Source organism: Pleurodeles waltl, chromosome 10, assembly GCF_031143425.1.
Source record: "Pleurodeles waltl isolate 20211129_DDA chromosome 10, aPleWal1.hap1.20221129, whole genome shotgun sequence".
NCBI classification, from domain to species: Eukaryota; Metazoa; Chordata; class Amphibia; order Caudata; family Salamandridae; genus Pleurodeles; species Pleurodeles waltl.
This window is the reverse complement of record NC_090449.1, coordinates 444,611,082-444,629,254: the sequence shown is the minus strand read 5'-3', so window position 1 is coordinate 444,629,254 and position 18,173 is coordinate 444,611,082. Positions and strand designations below refer to the sequence as shown.

At 48.3% G+C, this 18,173-nt stretch overlaps 1 protein-coding gene across 1 annotated transcript in view; it reads left to right on the top strand.

Annotated features, from left to right (window-relative positions):
- GTF3C1 (general transcription factor IIIC subunit 1) overlaps positions 1–18,173 on the top strand; it is a 1,928,973-nt gene that overhangs the window by 1,014,729 nt on the left and 896,071 nt on the right. The gene's annotated exons all lie outside the window — the stretch shown is intronic.

The window sequence follows — 18,173 nt, the reverse complement described above, 5'->3', positions numbered from 1 at the left end:
GAGGGGTGACTTATCTATGCCATAGGTACCAGGGGTACCAGTTACAAGGGACTTACCTGGATGCCGGGGGGTGCCAATTGTGGAGACAAAGGTGCAGGTTAGGGACCGAACACTGGTGCTGGGGCCTGGTTAGCAGGCCTCAGCACACTTTCAAATCATAACTTGGCATCAGCAAAGGCGAAAAGTCAGGGGGTAACCATGCCATGGAGGCATTTCCTTACAGAACCAACCCCCCCCCCCCCAAACGAAAGAGGATGAGACTAACCTTTCCCAAGAGAGTCTTCATTTTCTAAGTGGAAGAACCTGGAAAGGCCATCTGCATTGGCATGGGCAGTCCCAGGTCTGTGTTCCACTATACCACCTCAACAGTTTTGGATTTTCACCTTTCGTTTGCATTAGCCATCTGAGAGGTCTGTGGTCAGTTTGAACTACAAAGTGAGTACCAAAGAGGTATGGTCTCAGCTTCTTCAGGGACCAAACCACAGCAAAGGCCTCCCTCTCAATGGCACTCCAGCGCTGCTCCCTGGGGAGTAACCTCCTGCTAATGAAAGCAACAGGTTGGTCAAGGCCATCATCATTTGTTTGGGACAAAACAGCCCCTATCCCATGTTCAGAGGCATCAGTCTGCACAATGAACTGCTTGGAGTAATCTGGAGCTTTTAGAACTGGTGCTGTGCACATAGCTTGTTTCAGGGTATCAAAGGCCTGTTGGCATTCTATAGTCCAGTTTACCTTCTTAGGCATTTTCTTGGAGGTTAGTTCTGTGAGGGGTGTCACTATTGATCCCTATCCCTTCACAAACCTCCTGTAGTAGCCAGTAAAGCCAAGGAATGCCCTGACTTGAGTCTGGGTTTTTGGAGCTACCCAGTCCAGAATAGTCTGGATCTTGGGTTGGAGTGGCTGAACTTGGCCTCCATCTACAAGGTGTCCCAAGTAAACCACAGTTCCCTGCCCTATCTGACATTTGGATGCCTTGACAGAGAGACCTGCTGCTTGCAGGGCCTTCAAAACCTTCAGGTGGACCAGGTGATCCTGCCAGCTGGAGCTAAAGACAGCAATATCGTCAGGATAAGCTGCACTAAAGGACTCCAAGCCAGCAAGGACTTGATTCACCAACCTTTGTAAGGTGGCAGGGTCATTCTTAAACCAAAGGGCATTACATTAAACTGATAATGCCCATCAGGTGTGGAGAATGCTGTCTTTTCTTTTGCTCCTGGTGCCATTTTGATTTGTCAGTACCCTGCTGTCAAGTCAAAGGTACTTAAGTATATGGCAGCACGTAGTTTGTCAATTAACTCATCTGCCCTTGTAATGGGATGGGCATCTATCTTGGTGACAGAATTAAGTCCTCTGTAGACCACACAAAACTTTATCTCTCTCTTACCATCTTTGGTGTGAGGTTTGGGGACTGAGACCACTGGGCTAGCCCAGGGGCTGCCAGAGTGCTCATTGACTCCCAAATCCAGCGTCTTGTGAACTTCCATTTTGATGCTTTCCTTAACTTGGTCAGACTGTCTGAAAATGTTGTTTTTGACAGGCATGCTGTCTCCTGTGTCCACATCATGGGTAGACAGGTGTGTCTGACCAGTGGTTAGGAAAAAGAGCTCAGCAAACTGTTGTAAGACTTTCCTTCAGTCAGCTTGCTGTTGGCCAGAGAGGGTGTCTGAATAGATCACTCCATCTACTGAGCCATCCTTAGGGTCAGTGGAGAGGAGATCAGGGAGCGGTTCACTCTCAGCTTCCTGGTCCTCATCTGTAACCATCAACAGGTTCACATCTGCCCTGTCATGAAAGAGTTTGAGGCGGTTCACATGGATCAACCTTTTTGGTGCCTAGGTCTACCAGGTAGGTGACCTGACTCTTTCTCTCTAGCACTGGGTAAGGGACACTCCATCTGTCCTGGAGTGCCCTGGGAGCCACAGGCTCCAGAACCCAGACTTTCTGCCCTGGCTGAAACTCAACCATAGCAGCATTTTGGTCATACCACATCTTCTGGAGTTGTTAGCTGGCCTCAAGGTGTTTGCTAGCCTTTTCCATGTACTCTGCCATCCTGGAACGTAGGCCTAGTACATAGTCCACTATATCTTGTTTAGGCTCATGAAGAGGTCTCTCCCAGCCTTCTTTTACAAGAGCTAGTGGTCCTCTTACAGGATGGCCAAACAGAAGTTCAAAGGGGGAGAACCCTACTCCCTTCTGAGGCACCTCTCTGTAGGCGAAAAGCAGACATGGCAAGAGGACATCGCATCTCCTTTTGAGTTTTTCAGGTAACCCCATGATCATGCCCTTCAATGTCTTGTTGAATCTTTCCACAAGACCATTGGTTTGTGGATGGTACGGTGTGGTGAATTTGTAAGTTACCCCACACTCATTCCACATGTGTTTAAGGTATGCTGACATGAAGTTGGTACCCCTTTCAGACACCTCCTCCTTAGGAAATCCCACTCTGGTAAAGATACTGATGAGTGCTTTAGCTACTGCAGGGGCAGTAGTGGACCTAATGGGAATTGCTTCAGGGTATCTAGTGGCATGATCCACTACCACTAGTATGTATTGGTTCCCTGAGGCTGTGGGAGGTTCAAGTGGACCCACTATGTCCACACCCACTCTTTCAAAGGGGATCCCCACCACTGGAAGTGGAATGAGGGGGGCCTTTGGATGGCAACCTGTCTTACCACTGGCTTGATAGGTGGCTCAGGAGACACAAAACTCCTTTACTTTGTGGGACATGTCGGGCCAATAGAAATGGTTGACTAACCTCTCCCAAGTCTTGGTTTGTCCCAAATGCCCAGCAAGTGGAATATCATGAGCTAAGGTCAGAATGAACTTCCTAAACTCCTGAGGCACTACCACTCTCCTAGTGGCACCAGGTTTGGGATCTCTTGCCTAAGTGTAGAGGAGTCCATCTTCCCAATAGACTCTATGTGTTCCAGTGATTTTTCCTTTTGTCTCTTCAGCAGCTTGTTGCCTAAGGCCTTCAAGAGAGGGACATGTTTCTTGCCCCTTACACAACTGTTCCCTTGTGTGTCCCCCTGGGCCTTAGAGTTCAACCTGATAAGGTTCCAACTCCATGGGCTCAGTTCCCTCAGAGGGCAGAACTTCTTCCTTGGAAGAGAGGTTCTTTTTCTTTTGTCGTGTTGAAGCTGGTTCCCCAGTCTTCTTTCCTTTTCTCTTGGAGGGTTGGGGCATTATTCCAGGCACCAACACCTCTTTTTCACCCTGAGCTCTGCACTGTGCCCGGTTCAGGGATACCCAGCATGGCTGCATGGGTTTTGAGTTCCACATCAGCCCATGCTGAGGACTCCAGGTCATTTCCAAGCAAACAGTCTACCGGGATATTTTAGGAGACTACCACCTGCTTCAGGCCAGTGACCCCTCCCCATTCTAAAGGTACCATAGCCATGGGATGTACTTTAGTCTGATTGTCAGCATTGGTGACTGGATAAGTTTGTCCAGTCAGGTATTGTCCTGGGGAAACCAGTTTGTCTGTCACCATTGTGACACTGGCACCTGTATCCCTCAGGCCTTCTACATTAGTCCCATTAATTAAGAGTTGCTGCCTGTATTTTTGCATATTAGGGGGCCAGGCAGCCAGTGTGGCTAAGTCCACTCCACCCTCCGAAACTAATGTAGCTTCAGTGTGAACCCTGATTTGCTCTGGGCACACTGTTGATCCCACCTGGAGACTGGCTATTCCAGTGCTAACTGGAGTAGAGTTTGAAGTGGAACCTTTCTTGGGACAGGCCTTGTCTCCAGTTTGGTGTCCCTGCTGATTACAGCTACGACACCAGGCCTTTTTGGGATCAACATTTTTACCTTTGTACCCAAAATTGGATTGTGAAGAGGCTTTGGACCCTCCCTCCTGAGCAGGTTTTTGGGCCTTGTAGAAGACTCTTTACTGTTACCCTTGGATGTCTCAACACTCTTGCCCTGGGGAGTCTTTGTGACCCCTTTCTTTTGGTCACCCCCTGTGGAAGTCTTCGTCACCCTAGTCTTGATCCAATGGTCCACCTTCTTTCCCAATTCTTGGGGAGAAATTGGTCCTAGGTCTACTAGATGCTGATGCAGTTTATCATTGAAATAATTACTTAAAAGGTGTTCTTTCATAAACAGATTGTACAGCCCAGCATAATCATTTACACCACTGCCATTAATCCAACCATCCAGTGTTTTGACTGAGAAGTCAACAAAATCAACCCAGGTCTGGCTCGAGGATTTTTGAGCCCCCCTGAACCTAATCCTGTACTTCTCATTTGAGAATCCAAAGCCCTCAATCAGGGTAGCCTCCATGAGGTCATAGGATTCTGCATCTTTTCCAGAGAGTGTGAGGAGTCTGTCCTTACACTTTCCAGTGAACATTTCCCAAAGGAGAGCACCCCAGTGAGATCTGTTTACTTTTCTGGTTGCACAAGCCCTCTCAAAAACTGTGAACCATTTGGTGATGTCATCACCATCTTCATATTTAGTTACAATCCCTTTGGGGATTTTTAGCATGTCAGGAGTATCTCTGACCCTATTTAAGTTGCTGCCACAAGCAGGCACAGAAAGTACACCCTCAGCGGCACAGGGGCGGCCTGGTGCAGTGTGCAAACAGGCGTCGGGTTTGCAATAGGATTCAGTGGGAGACCCAAGGGTCTCTTCAGCGATGCAGGCAAAGGGGGGCTCCTCAGTGTAGCCACCACCTGGGCTCAGGAGAGGGCCTCCTGGGGGTCGCTCCTGCCCTGGAGTTCGGTTCCTTCAGGTCCTGTGGGCTGCGGGTGCAGTGTCTTTATCAGGCGTTGGGGTTCCTTGAAGCAGGCAGTCGCGGTCAGGGGAGCCTCTGGATTCCCTCTGCAGGCGTCGCTGTGGGTGCTCGGGGGGGGGTCAACTCTGGCTACTCACGGTCTCGCAGTCGCTGGGGAGTCCTCCCTGTAGAGTTAGAATTCCGTAGGTCGAGCCGGGGGCGTCGGGTGCAGAGTGGAAAGTCTCACGCTTCCGGCGGGAAACGTGTGGTCTTTAAAAGTTGCTTCTTTGTTGCAAAGTTGCAGTCTTTGTGGAACAGGGCCGCTGTCCTCAGGAGTTTCTTGGTCCTTTTAGATGCAGGGTAGTCCTCTGAAGCTTCAGAGGTCGCTGGACCCTGGGGGACGCGTCGCTGTTACAGTTTCTCTCAAAGTGGGGAGACAGGCCGGTAGGGCTGCGGCCTAAGCAGTTGGTGTCTCCGTCTTCTCTGCAGGGCTTCAGGTCAGCAGTCTTTCTTCGTTTTCAGGTTGCAGGAATCTATCTTCCTCGGTTCTGGGAGCCCCTAAATACTCAATTTAGGGGTGTGTTTAGGTCTGGGAGGATAGTAGCCAATGGCTACTGGCCCTGAGGGTGGCTACACCCTCTTTGTGCCTCCCCCCGTGGGGAGGGGGTCACATCCCTAATACTATTGGGGGGTGTAGGAGGCTGGACTGGCTTGTAGTGAGTACCAAGGGGTACTTGCACCTTGCACCAGGCCCAGTTATCCCTTATTAGTGTATAGGGTGTCTAGCAGCTTAGGCTGATAGATAATGGTAGCTTAGCAGAGCAGCTCAGGCTGAACTAGGAGACGTGTGAAGCTACTACAGTACCACTTAGTGTCATATGCACAATATCATAAGAAAACACAATACACAGTTATACTAAAAATAAAGGTACTTTATTTTTATGACAATATGCCAAAGTATCTTAGAGTGTACCCTCAGTGAGAGGATAGGAAATATACACAAGATATATATACACAATAGCAAAAATATGCAGTATAGTCTTAGAAAACAGTGCAAACAATGTATAGTTACAATAGGATGCAATGGGGAAACATAGGGATAGGGGCAACACAAACCATATACTCCAGAAGTGGAATGCGAACCACGAATGGACCCCAAACCTATGTGACCTTGTAGAGGGTCGCTGGGACTATTAGAAAATAGTGAGAGTTAGAAAAATAACCCTCCCCAAGACCCTGAAAAGTGAGTGCAAAGTGCACTAAAGTTCCCCTAAGGACAAAAGAGTCGTGTTAGAGGAATAATGCAGGAAAGACACAAACCAGCAATGCAACAACTGTGGATTTCCAATCTAGGGTACCTGTGGAACAAGGGGACCAAGTCCAAAAGTCACAAGCAAGTCGGAGATGGGCAGATGCCCAGGAAATGCCAGCTGCGGGTGCAAAGAAGCTTCGACTGGGCAGAAGAAGCTGAGGTTTCTGCAGGAACGAAAAGGGCTAGAGACTTCCCCTTTGGTGGACGGATCCCTCTCGCCTTGGAGAGTCGTGCAGAAGTGTTTTCCCGCCGGAAGGACGCCAACAAGCCTTGCTACACGCAAATCGTGCGTTTGGCGTTTTTGGACGCTGCTGGGGCCCAGGAGGGACCAGGAGGTCGCAAATTGGACCTGAAGAGAGAGGGGACGTCGAGCAAGACAAAGAGCCCTCACTGAAGCAGGTAGCACCCGGAGAAGTGCCAGAAACAGGCACTACGAGGATGCGTGAAACGGTGCTCGCCGAAGTTGCACAAAGGAGTCCCACGTCGCCGGAGACCAACTTAGAAAGTCGTGCAATGCAGGTTAGAGTGCCGTGGACCCAGGCTTGGCTGTGCACAAAGGATTTCCGCCGGAAGTGCACAGGGGCCGGAGTAGCTGCAAAGTCGCGGTTCCCAGCAATGCAGCCCAGCGAGGTGAGGCAAGGACTTACCTCCACCAAACTTGGGCTGAAGAGTCACTGGACTGTGGGGGTCACTTGGACAGCGTCGCTGGATTCGAGGGACCTCGCTCGTCGTGCTGAGAGGAGACCCAAGGGACCGGTAATGCAGCTTTTTGGTGCCTGCGGTTGCAGGGGGAAGATTCCGTCGACCCACGGGAGATTTCTTCGGAGCTTCTGGTGCAGAGAGGAGGCAGGCTACCCCCACAGCATGCACAAGCAGGAAAACAGTTGAGAAGGCGGCAGGATCAGCGTTACAGAGTTGCAGTAGTCGTCTTTGCTACTATGTTGCAGGTTTGCAGGCTTCCAGCGCGGTCAGCGGTCGATTCCTTATCAGAAGGTGAAGAGGGAGATGCAGAGGAACTCGGCTGAGCTCATGCATTCGTTATCTGAAGTTTCCCCAGAGACAGAGACCCTAAATAGCCAGAAAAGAGGGTTTGGCTACTTAGGAGAGAGGATAGGCTACTAACACCTGAAGGAGCCTATCAGCAGGAGTCTCTGACGTCACCTGGTGGCACTGGCCACTCAGAGCAGTCCAGTGTGCCAGCAGCACCTCTGTTTCCAAGATGGCAGAGGTCTGGAGCACACTGGAGGAGCTCTGGACACCTCCCAGGGGAGGTGCAGGTCAGGGGAGTGGTCACTCCCCTTTCCTTTGTCCAGTTTCGCGCCAGAGCAGGGGCTAAGGGGTCCCTGAACCGGTGTAGACTGGCTTATGCAGAATTGGGCACATCTGTGCCCAACAAAGCATTTCCAGAGGCTGGGGGAGGCTACTCCTCCCCTGCCTTCACACCATTTTCCAAAGGGAGAGGGTGTCACACCCTCTCTCAGAGGAAGTTCTTTGTTCTGCCATCCTGGGACAGGCCTGGCTGGACCCCAGGAGGGCAGCTGCCTGTCTGAGGGGTTGGCAGCAGCAGCAGCTGCAGTGAAACCCCAGGAAGGGCAGTCTGGCAGTACCAGGGTCTGTGCTACAGACCACTGGGATCATGGAATTGTACCAACAATGCCAGGATGGCATAGAGGGGGCAATTCCATGATCATAGACATGTTACATGGCCATATTCGGAGTTACCATGGTGAAGCTACATATAGGTAGTGACCTATATGTAGTGCACGTGTGTAATGGTGTCCCCGCACTCACAAAGTTCAGTGAATTGGCTCTGAACAATGTGGGGGCACCTTGGCTAGTGCCAGGGTGCCCTCACACTAAGTAACTTTGCACCTAACCTTTACCAGGTAAAGGTTAGACATATAGGTGACTTATAAGTTACTTAAGTGCAGTGTAAAATGGCTGTGAAATAACGTGGACGTTATTTCACTCAGGCTGCAGTGGCAGGCCTGTGTAAGAATTGTCAGAGCTCCCTATGGGTGGCAAAAGAAATGCTGCAACCCATAGGGATCTCCTGGAACCCCAATACCCTGGGTACCTCATTACCATATACTAGGGAATTATAAGGGTGTTCCAGTAAGCCAATGTAAATTGGTAAAATTGGTCACTAGCCTGTTAGTGACAATTTAAAAGTAATGAGAGAGCATAACCACTGAGGTTCTGGTTAGCAGAGCCTCAGTGAGACAGTTAGGCACCACACAGGGAACATATACATGCACACCTATGAGCACTGGGGCCCTGTGTGACAGGGTCCCAGTGACACATACATATAGGCCACAAACCTATGAGCACTGGGGTCCTGACCAGCAGGATCCCAGTGACACATAACAACCATACTGAAAACATAGTGTTTTCACTATGAGCACTGAGGCCTGGCTATCAGGATCCCAGTGAGACAGTGAAAACAGTGACAAACACCCTGACATACACTCACAAACAGGCCAAAAGTGGGGGTAACAAGGCTAGAAAGAGGCTACCTTCTCACACAACCCCCCCCCCCCCCCCAAACGAAGGACAATAAGGCTAACCTTGGCCAGTTGAGACTTTATTGTCTAAGTGGTGATAAGTAGAGAGTAGCTCTGCAATAGACTGGTTACTCCCTTTATCATCCACTATATGGTTACTTCCCTGTGGGGATGTAAACCACCCTGTTTGAAGTTTTTTAGCTAAGCAACAATGTGAAGATGTATTTTCAGAGTTTCTATCAGTAAGTTTTAGTTTAGAGCAGTGGGAATTATCCACTGAACCTATTTGTAATGATGGAAATGCCAGACAGGGATGCTGTCTCAGTAAAGCCATAGCTGGACAAAAACTTTGTCCATTTGGCTGGAAGAGAGAACAGGGATGCTGTTTCTCTTGAGTTGGAGCAGGGCAGGGATGCTGTCCTATCAGCTCCACACTAGGGCAGGGATGCTGTCCTAAGTGTTGTGAGGCAGTGCAGAGTTTCTGCACTAAAGTTTCTCTGGGAGGGTTGGAGGGATGCTCCATGTTAACTAAAATGGTGCTCTTTTTCTCACCAATGTTAGTTATCCCACAGAGAGGTACTTCCACCTCAGGGAGTACAGTTTTGCCAACTGATGATTCCCTTGGAACAGGTGCCACCCCAGGAGAGGTTTCTCCCACCACAGGAATAGTATCCTGAATGGTAGGGTGGTTAGGGGATACTGTGATACCCTTTTTACCTGTTGATGGAGAGGGATCCTGAGTTTTCAGGCCTTCTCTCCTTTGCTTTTTCATTTCACTTGAAATGAGAGGGAACAATTCCTCAGGGATGCCCAGCATGGCTGCATGGGCATAAAACTCTACATCAGCCCAACCTGAGGCCTCTAGGTCATTACCTAAGAGACAGTCTACAGGTAAGCTAGGTGATACCACCACCTGCTTAGGGCCAGTAACTCCACCCCAACTAAACTGAATTATAGCTAAGGGAAGAAACTTAGTGGAGTTATGGACATCAATAATCTTATACTGTTGTCCAATGATGTGTTGATCAGGGTGCACTAGGTTGTCAGTCACCAAAGTGAAACTGGCACCTGTGTCCCTGTAGGCCAAGGCCTCAACACCATTTATTGAAACTGTCTGCCTGTACTTATCCATTGTAAGGGGACAAGCAGCCAGTGTGGCAAGGCCAATGCCACTAGGTGTGACAGAAACTGTCTTGGGACTGATTACATCAGTTTCCACTATGGACCCATAAGTGAACCCAACTACACCCTTTGCTTGACTGTTGCCAGCAGTCCCACCACTAGTACCACTACTGCTAGGGGCACTAGAGCTTGATGTATTAGTGGTGGTAGGCTCAGGGGGTTTACCTGGACAGGACTTATCCCCTGGCCTATGGCCTCTATTTTTACACACAAAGCACCAAGGCTTTTTAATGTGTGCAGGTTGGGAAGAAGAGGAAGAATTTGTTTTATCCCCACCCTCTGAAGAGTGTTTAAGATTTGAAGTGGGATCTTTGGTTTTACCCTTATCCCCATGCTTATCTTGAGATTTTTCACCATCTTTCTTCTTATGGCCATCTTTGTCACCCCCTGTATGAACTTTTCTGTTCACCCTTGTTCTGACCCATTTGTCTGCCTTCTTTCCCAATTCTTGGGGAGAGGTCAGATCAGAGTCTACCAGGTACTGGTGCAACAAATCAGACACACAATTATTAAGAATATGCTCTCTCAGGATTAAGTTATACAGGCTGTCATAATCAGTAACTTTACTGCCATGTAACCACCCCTCCAAGGCCTTCACTGCCTGGTCAATGAAATCAACCCAGTCTTGTGAAGACTCCTTTTTGGTCTCTCTGAACTTTATCCTGTACTGTTCAGTGGTTAAGCCATAACCATCCAGGAGTGCATTCTTAAGAACTTGGAAATTATTAGCATCATTTTCTTTTACAGTAAGGAGCCTATCCCTACCTTTTCCAGTAAATGATAGCCATAGGATAGCAGCCCACTGCTTTTGAGGGACATCCTGTACAGCACAGGCCCTCTCAAGTGAAGCAAACCACTTGTTAATGTCATCCCCCTCCTTATAAGGGGGAACTATCTTGTGCAGATTCCTGGAATCATGCTCTTTTGCAGGATGACTATGGGGAATACTGCTGCTGCCACCATGGGTTTCTAAACCCAACTTCTGTCTTTCCCTCTCTATTTCTAAAGACTGTCTATCCAAATCCAGCTGTTGCTTCTTGAGCTTCAGTCTGGTTTGTTCCACTCTCAATCTATTGAGCTCCCTTTCTAACAATCTGTCATCAGGGTGGGTGGGAGGGACATTTCTAGATACAGAGGTATGATGGGAATGAACAGAAGGAGACCTGTCCCTTACAGAGGGCACCCTAACAGCTTGGCTACCAGTATAATGTGAGAGCACACCATTAGTATGGTGTGATTCAACCTCTGTACCAACTATGCTAGACTGTCTAGTAATGGGCAGGCTGAGAAGTTTCTTTCCTGAACCTTTTCCTGGGGGAGTCCCTGGATCAGATTGAGAACCATTAGCTACTTTTTCTACAGATTGGGCACTTATGGCCTTATCCTGTACTCTAAGCATATTAATTAACAGTTCTAAGGAAGGATTCTTCCCTACACTCAAACCTCTCTCTATGCAGAGACTCCTTGCTCCTTTCCAGCTAAGGTGATCATATGCAAGTTTGGACAGTTCAACATTTTTTCCTGTGCCAGACATTTTTTAGAGAGAGTTAAAGTGATAGAAAAAGAAAAAAAGTTTTCAGAACTTTTTGGAAAGACAGAAAAAACTTTTTAAACTTTTAGGAACTTTTTGAAAGTTTAGAAGTACTTTTCAGCACTTAGAAAAGAGTGGAAAGAGGAAATGCAAAACTTTTTGGCTATGTGTATATACACTGACCTTGTTTTGTATATTTTTCTCTTATGAAAAGTACAATGACAAGAGTGGTAAGTAGTCTCAAGCACTTATCCCACCACTGCACAACCAATGTAGGAGGCTGGACTGGCTTGTAGTGAGTACCAAGGGGTACTTGCACCTTGCACCAGGCCCAGTTATCCCTTATTAGTGTATAGGGTGTCTAGCAGCTTAGGCTGATAGATAATGGTAGCTTAGCAGAGCAGCTCAGGCTGAACTAGGAGACGTGTGAAGCTACTACAGTACCACTTAGTGTCATATGCACAATATCATAAGAAAACACAATACACAGTTATACTAAAAATAAAGGTACTTTATTTTTATGACAATATGCCAAAGTATCTTAGAGTGTACCCTCAGTGAGAGGATAGGAAATATACACAAGATATATATACACAATAGCAAAAATATGCAGTATAGTCTTAGAAAACAGTGCAAACAATGTATAGTTACAATAGGATGCAATGGGGAAACATAGGGATAGGGGCAACACAAACCATATACTCCAGAAGTGGAATGCGAACCACGAATGGACCCCAAACCTATGTGACCTTGTAGAGGGTCGCTGGGACTATTAGAAAATAGTGAGAGTTAGAAAAATAACCCTCCCCAAGACCCTGAAAAGTGAGTGCAAAGTGCACTAAAGTTCCCCTAAGGACAAAAGAGTCGTGTTAGAGGAATAATGCAGGAAAGACACAAACCAGCAATGCAACAACTGTGGATTTCCAATCTAGGGTACCTGTGGAACAAGGGGACCAAGTCCAAAAGTCACAAGCAAGTCGGAGATGGGCAGATGCCCAGGAAATGCCAGCTGCGGGTGCAAAGAAGCTTCGACTGGGCAGAAGAAGCTGAGGTTTCTGCAGGAACGAAAAGGGCTAGAGACTTCCCCTTTGGTGGACGGATCCCTCTCGCCTTGGAGAGTCGTGCAGAAGTGTTTTCCCGCCGGAAGGACGCCAACAAGCCTTGCTACACGCATATCGTGCGTTTGGCGTTTTTGGACGCTGCTGGGGCCCAGGAGGGACCAGGAGGTCGCAAATTGGACCTGAAGAGAGAGGGGACGTCGAGCAAGACAAAGAGCCCTCACTGAAGCAGGTAGCACCCGGAGAAGTGCCAGAAACAGGCACTACGAGGATGCGTGAAACGGTGCTCGCCGAAGTTGCACAAAGGAGTCCCACGTCGCCGGAGACCAACTTAGAAAGTCGTGCAATGCAGGTTAGAGTGCCGTGGACCCAGGCTTGGCTGTGCACAAAGGATTTCCGCCGGAAGTGCACAGGGGCCGGAGTAGCTGCAAAGTCGCGGTTCCCAGCAATGCAGCCCAGCGAGGTGAGGCAAGGACTTACCTCCACCAAACTTGGGCTGAAGAGTCACTGGACTGTGGGGGTCACTTGGACAGCGTCGCTGGATTCGAGGGACCTCGCTCGTCGTGCTGAGAGGAGACCCAAGGGACCGGTAATGCAGCTTTTTGGTGCCTGCGGTTGCAGGGGGAAGATTCCGTCGACCCACGGGAGATTTCTTCGGAGCTTCTGGTGCAGAGAGGAGGCAGGCTACCCCCACAGCATGCACAAGCAGGAAAACAGTTGAGAAGGCGGCAGGATCAGCGTTACAGAGTTGCAGTAGTCGTCTTTGCTACTATGTTGCAGGTTTGCAGGCTTCCAGCGCGGTCAGCGGTCGATTCCTTATCAGAAGGTGAAGAGGGAGATGCAGAGGAACTCGGCTGAGCTCATGCATTCGTTATCTGAAGTTTCCCCAGAGACAGAGACCCTAAATAGCCAGAAAAGAGGGTTTGGCTACTTAGGAGAGAGGATAGGCTACTAACACCTGAAGGAGCCTATCAGCAGGAGTCTCTGACGTCACCTGGTGGCACTGGCCACTCAGAGCAGTCCAGTGTGCCAGCAGCACCTCTGTTTCCAAGATGGCAGAGGTCTGGAGCACACTGGAGGAGCTCTGGACACCTCCCAGGGGAGGTGCAGGTCAGGGGAGTGGTCACTCCCCTTTCCTTTGTCCAGTTTCGCGCCAGAGCAGGGGCTAAGGGGTCCCTGAACGGGTGTAGACTGGCTTATGCAGAATTGGGCACATCTGTGCCCAACAAAGCATTTCCAGAGGCTGGGGGAGGCTACTCCTCCCCTGCCTTCACACCATTTTCCAAAGGGAGAGGGTGTCACACCCTCTCTCAGAGGAAGTTCTTTGTTCTGCCATCCTGGGACAGGCCTGGCTGGACCCCAGGAGGGCAGCTGCCTGTCTGAGGGGTTGGCAGCAGCAGCAGCTGCAGTGAAACCCCAGGAAGGGCAGTCTGGCAGTACCAGGGTCTGTGCTACAGACCACTGGGATCATGGAATTGTACCAACAATGCCAGGATGGCATAGAGGGGGCAATTCCATGATCATAGACATGTTACATGGCCATATTCGGAGTTACCATGGTGAAGCTACATATAGGTAGTGACCTATATGTAGTGCACGCGTGTAATGGTGTCCCCGCACTCACAAAGTTCAGTGAATTGGCTCTGAACAATGTGGGGGCACCTTGGCTAGTGCCAGGGTGCCCTCACACTAAGTAACTTTGCACCTAACCTTTACCAGGTAAAGGTTAGACATATAGGTGACTTATAAGTTACTTAAGTGCAGTGTAAAATGGCTGTGAAATAACGTGGACGTTATTTCACTCAGGCTGCAGTGGCAGGCCTGTGTAAGAATTGTCAGAGCTCCCTATGGGTGGCAAAAGAAATGCTGCAACCCATAGGGATCTCCTGGAACCCCAATACCCTGGGTACCTCAGTACCATATACTAGGGAATTATAAGGGTGTTCCAGTAAGCCAATGTAAATTGGTAAAATTGGTCACTAGCCTGTTAGTGACAATTTAAAAGTAATGAGAGAGCATAACCACTGAGGTTCTGGTTAGCAGAGCCTCAGTGAGACAGTTAGGCACCACACAGGGAACATATACATGCACACCTATGAGCACTGGGGCCCTGTGTGACAGGGTCCCAGTGACACATATATATAGGCCACAAACCTATGAGCACTGGGGTCCTGACCAGCAGGATCCCAGTGACACATAACAACCATACTGAAAACATAGTGTTTTCACTATGAGCACTGAGGCCTGGCTATCAGGATCCCAGTGAGACAGTGAAAACAGTGACAAACACCCTGACATACACTCACAAACAGGCAAAAAGTGGGGGTAACAAGGCTAGAAAGAGGCTACCTTCTCACAGGGGGGATCCTCCATCTGCAAGATGGAGGATTTCTAAAAGTCAGTCACCTCAGCTCAGGACACCTTAAGGGTTGTCCTGACTGGCCAGTGACTCCTCATTGTTTTTCTCATTATCTCCTCCGGCCTTGCCGCCAAAAGTGGGGGCAGTGGCCGGACGGGCGGGCATCTCCACTAGCTGGGATGCCCTGTGGCGCTGTAACAAAGAGGGTGAGCCTTTGAGGCTCACCGCCAGGTGTTACAGTTCCTTCAGGGGGAGGTGAGAAGCACCTCCACCCAGTACAGGCTTTGTTCCTGGCCACAGAGTGACAAAGGCACTCTCCCCATGTGACCAGCAACATGTCTGGTGTGTGGCAGGCTGGCAAAAACTAATCAGCCCACACTGGAAGTCGGTTATGTTTTCAGGGGGCATCTCTAAGATGCCCTCTGGCTGTATTTCACAATAAAATGTACACTGGCATCAGTGTGCATTTATTGTGCTGAGAAGTTTGATACCAAACTTCCCAGTTTTCAGTGTAGCCATTATGGTGCTGGGGAGTTCATGTATGACAGACTCCCAGACCATATACTCTTATGGCTGCCCTGCACTTACAATGTCTAAAGTTTTGCTTACACACTGTAGGGGCATAGCGCTCATACACCTATGCCCTCACCTGTGGTATAGTGCACCCTGCCTTAGGGCTGCAAGGCCTGCTAGAGGGGTGACTTGCCTATGCCACAGGCAGTGGTTGGTGGGCATGGCACCCTGGGAGGGATGCCATGTTGACTTCACCTTTTTCTCCCCACCAGCACACACAATGTGCAATGGCAGTGTGCGTGTCCCTTAGGGTGGCACAATACATGCTGCCCTTAGGAACCCTCCCTAGCCACAGAACCCTAGGTGCCACTGGTACTTTTTACAAAGGGCTTTGCGGTGTGCCTGGGGAGTGCCAATTGTGGGAGTAATGGTACGGGGTAAATACTTATGCAGCAATGCCCTCTCCTGTGGTATAGTGCACCCAGCCTTACGGCTGCAAGGCCTGCTAGAGGGGTGACTTGCCTATGCCACAGGCAGTGGTTGGTGGGCATGGCACCCTGGGAGGGATGCCATGTTGACTTCACCTTTTTCTCCCCACCAGCACACACAATGTGCAATGGCAGTGTGCGTGTCCCTTAGGGTGGCACAATACATGCAGCCCTTAGGAACCCTCCCTAGCCACAGAACCCTAGGTGCCACTGGTACTTTTTACAAAGGGCTTTGCGGTGTGCCTGGGGAGTGCCAATTGTGGGAGTAATGGTACGGGGTAGGTAAAAAAAAACGCTGGTGCTGAGTACTGGTTAGCAGGATCCCAGCAAACTCTGTCAAGACAGCATCACTATCAGGCAAAAAGTGTGTGTGTGTGTGTGTGTTCGAGAGGGGGGATGGGTAACCATGCCTAAAGGGGCACATTCCTACAGTTTCCACTTGTGCTGTGCTTCACTTTACTGCACAATGGAACCTCAGTTTCTTGTTCAAGCAGTTAATCGTTTTCCCTTTGAATCCTTTTGTAGTTGATTCCTTTTGCAATTGTGGTGTTGCAGGTGTGTTTAAAAGTACTTCATCCCTTAAAACATTTTCAGGGTGACTCATAAGCACTGGAAGTAGGAGTGCAGTAGCACCCACAAAATCATGTTGGAGTTCAGAAGCTGAGTGAGCAAGAAATATGCCTTTAAATGGTGTTATCATCTTGTCACATTTGTTGCGCATCCAAAGACATCAGTCAGATGACAAGCTGCGCGTTCTAAGGAATTGCTGTTTAATCTGTTAACATGGAGGTTAATGTTTCCCTTCCTTTCTCTGACTGCATATTCGGAGGATTTTGTAAAGCTGTGACAATCATTCTGGGTTATAGGAGTGTGAAAATAAAGGCTTTAGGATATAAATTTTATTCTACCACACAGCAATATTTAAGTACCTATGAATGAACTGTATAAAGACTTCAAAATAAATAATTTGTTAGGAAAAGAGAAGAGGGACTTTTTTTGTAATTCTAAGTTGTGATGGCGACAAAGATTTTATTATGCGTAAAACAGATCAGGACCCTTTTCCGGCTAATGTGAAAATGATAAATATTCGCCGAAACCCGATTTTTCTTTCGTTATCGTTTATGTACTGTATAGCTTTATTAGTAAAATGTCTGTGCAAATTTTGTGGACATTTCAATGAGAAATGTGCTATCTGTAAATGACAGTGTGCACTGCATACTATGCATTAGTTATTTGCCACAGTTTCCATTAAAAAGCACCAGGAGCTACATACTTCACCCTAACCATTCTTCTGCTGAATGAGTGTGGTTCATTTGCTGTACTTAGCATTTGTGTGACGCTTGATTTTTTCATTGTCTCTGTGATGTAAGTATTGTTTTTGTATTATTTCTAAAGCACATGAAACCAAAAGGTATCAAAGCGCTGTTGATGTAACATTGACGTCTGAACCCCCAGTTTGAAAATTGTTCCAGTAACACTTTAGTGATCGTAACTTCAGTTGTCAGTATTAATAAATTACCAGGCAAAAGATTGTATTTTCTGTATTTGCCTTTTCATTTGAGTCCATTAAATTGATGGCATTCTTCCTACCCACCTTAGGTGAATGAGTGGCTGCTAGGGGAATAGCATTCAGTTAGAAAATAAGTTGCATACTATCTGTAACTTTGAATCACCATGATATTGCTGCTTCTGCAGCCTCCACTTTTCTCATTCTTGTGGCATTATTATACACGATTGTCTAGACAATTCAGTGAACTGAAGTCAAGAAATGAGACCTTAAGTGTTAGAAGGTGTCCACTGGTGTTATGCAATGCCGTTTCAACGGCATAAAATATGAATTGGGTCCTTGTGCATCATGACTGCATGCATGTCGGGTATTAGAAAGATAAACGAAACACTACAGTATCACATTTATCGAAAATATGTACCTTTCTTCTTTCATATGAAGACAAATTAACTAATTGAATATTGTGAGGTACTCCTGCAGTACACGGCCCAATGGCTGACGAATACTGACAATTGGGAGAAGCAGCTTCTTCGGGAAAGATGGGCAAAGATACACTGCTCCGCATCCTAATGAGAGGGAGACATATAGATGTCCCGATACTATTGCTGGTCCACTGTACTGCACAGGTGTGGGAGTCAGTGGTGAAAAGTGTTATGCAGAGCCCCCTTTTTCTGTGGGGAGGTTTTCCCCACTTTTCAAGAGGCCCAAGACGCTTTCAAAGTCGGAAGGGGTCTCTTTCTACAGTTTGCCAAACTAGAGAATAATGCAAAGGAACTCTGGAGTATGTACCCAGCAGTGCCACATCCCTCACAAGTGCTGGGGGGGACTGATTTGATGGGGAGAGAGCAGGCACCTCATCTCCCTGTTGTATGCAGCAATCCATGTGGGCCTGGTGAAAAATGTGTGCAAGGCGAAATTGGCATGGGAGTGTGCCCTGGGTGAAGTAATAGAAGATTCAAGCTGGGCATAAGCTTTTCGTTTGATGAAGGTGTACTGTAA